Source organism: Venturia canescens, chromosome 8, assembly GCF_019457755.1.
Source record: "Venturia canescens isolate UGA chromosome 8, ASM1945775v1, whole genome shotgun sequence".
Lineage (NCBI taxonomy): Eukaryota > Metazoa > Arthropoda > Insecta > Hymenoptera > Ichneumonidae > Venturia > Venturia canescens.
Genome location: NC_057428.1, coordinates 17210697 through 17213152, shown reverse-complemented (window position 1 = coordinate 17213152; position 2456 = coordinate 17210697). Strand labels below are relative to the sequence as shown.

The 2456-nt window shown below is 44.6% G+C and overlaps 1 long non-coding RNA gene across 1 annotated transcript; it reads left to right on the top strand.

Annotated features, from left to right (window-relative positions):
- Positions 1-748: 748 nt before the first annotated feature.
- On the top strand, positions 749-2195 carry LOC122414607 (uncharacterized). Its single transcript, XR_006261790.1, has 3 exons — positions 749-1247; positions 1369-1521; positions 1592-2195. It is a non-coding gene; the product is annotated as an uncharacterized lncRNA (long non-coding RNA).
- Positions 2196-2456: the final 261 nt, after the last annotated feature.

Here is a 2456-nt window from a genome sequence, read left to right as displayed (position 1 = left end):
ATGAGGAGGATCGAGTAGCCACAAATTCGAGCTCGGAGTGAGTCGCTCTTCCGCCAGATGTACGTTTCGGAGCATCGATTCCAAAGCCCGGAGGAGCAATCAAACATGTTGTTTCATGAAGCGAAATTTAGCACGGGCACGCATGAACGCGAGTTTGATTAATCGGGAGATGCGGAAAGGATATTTTTCATAAAGTGTGGAAGAAGCGAGTGTGCGGATGAAGAGAGTCGGGGAATTTGTCGTGTTGGAAGAAAGAGTGGAAGAGGAACGAGCGAGGAGAGAAAGAGGAGGAAGGAAGCTGCGAGGAACGCTGGGAAATAAATAGTGCGAGAGACGCGGCCAGAGGAGAGGAGAGATTCAGGGAGTTGGACAGATGGCGACAGCGTTCTTCGCTCGAAATGAAGAAAACGAGAACTAGAGCAGGGCAAAGAAAAATTGAGAATACAGAAAGAAAAGGAGCGGAGAAATGTGCGAGAACGCTGAGAGCCACGAGAAATGGACGGAGCGGAATCGAAAAGAAGATGACGAGCGAGCACCGAGAGAGAGAGAGAAAAAATCGTATCGTGGCATGGATGTTGGTGTATAAATATATACACCGACGCAGTCATACACGAGTATAACGAGAACAGCGAAAGAAGTTGGCAAGGTGGGGGTGGGATAAGGTGGGAGCGAGAGAGTGATAGCGGGAGAGAAGGAGCGAGCGAGAAGGGGAGTGAGGTAGTAGTATCGTGTCGGACGCTGGACGAGGCGCACGCTCCATTGCGAATCTCAAGCACGCGGTTTTCCACGCTCGATCCGTATAAACATAGAAATACACGCGTTACGCGCGCGTGTCAACAGGGCTTTTTAAATCTAGCGAAATTCGTGAAAAACTTGGCCGACGAAACGTAAATTAGAAGAAATTTTCCAACGATTGTAACGCCCTGGCAGTCGCAGCCGAGTAAACGACGAGACGAAACGGGATAGTAAAAAAAACAACGAGTGATCCAGCCAACGAAACGAGGGAGTTGGGTGACCTAAAATTTTCGGGTGCATCGAAAGTGGGTGACTAAAATTAAAACAAAACGACAACAACAACAACAAACGAAGCATTAAAAAGTAATCTGACAATCTGGAAGAAAAAGGATCGACAGAGAGACTGTTTTAACGGAAACCGGAAGTGGCGGTCAGCCGCGAGGTAACACTCCTCCACAAAAGAGTCCATCATCGTCGGAACGCCAATGCGAGCGTACACACATGCGCCACTCGTAAATATCGACATGCATGGACTTTCGAGGAAAGGAATGAAGGCTAAAAAGCTTTAACGTAACTGTAATTGGAATTGGTTGAGGAATTGTGGAAAAATATTGAGAATTACGGTTTTGGCAGGTCGCAGACAGGAGTCGCCGATGAGGGAGAATGAGCCGTGCGTGACTGGTCATGAAGCGCGTGATACAAAAGTTCAATCGGTCCTACGTCGAAAGAATACACCGATGCGAATGGAAATTGGATTTACTGTGCACTTTTAACGCTCTTCGTTGTGTAAGTGTTCGTGTGTGCTAAAAAAAATAATAAAGATATAAAAGAAACGCTAATATATCCCCGTTTCTAGTGGCTTTGAAAAAACGACGGGGAAACGCGATGATACTAAGTGAGAAAATCACTCAACGAGCAATAGAATATCGAATATAATCGGAGAACCGAACGCGAAACGATGATGAATTTGCGTGAATTGGAAACTGCGAGAGATCGCATTTGGAGCAAGGGCCGCGGCGAAGGAAGGCGAAAATGGTGAATTAATTATTCAGTTCGGTTCTTCTACGTTTTACGCTTTTTCGTTATACCTTCGTATCGTGTGCAATTGTGTATGGTTTTCAACGACGATGAAACCTTCGGAATAAAAACGTATACGATTGCGCTCACGATCGTTTTTATTTAATTAATAAGATAAGCAAAATTATTGTTGATTGGTGATACTTCGCTTGACATTGGAACACTCATTTGAACTCCATCGATAGAACATAAATGAAGTTCGAAACTACGTCTGTGTAAATAATCGACAAGTGTGGATAACCAGTTTAAGTCGCTTCATTTTTAACAGCGAAGCGTCCCTACGCGTGAAGCGGAGTTTATACGCTTCAGTATTTTAGATGATGTTGGTTTAATTTTTTTTCTTCTCCAAAACAAGGACAACATTTGCGTCACTTGAACTGAGAAGCGACTGAAATATTATTTCAAACAAGGTTCGTAATGAAAAGAAAATGTTCCATCGAACGATCTTATGATAAAAATGATGTTTTTTGTGGGTTCGATCGATGAAAATGGGAAAGAAATTTTCTGTTTGGACAAAAAAGAATTTCGGATCGGTTTGACCTGTCAGTAAGTACTCGCGGAAAAGCCACGAGGTCCGACCACGAGACGACGAGAACGTCACGTGTCGTCCAGCATCCCTGTCCCCGCTCTCGTTCTCACCCTCC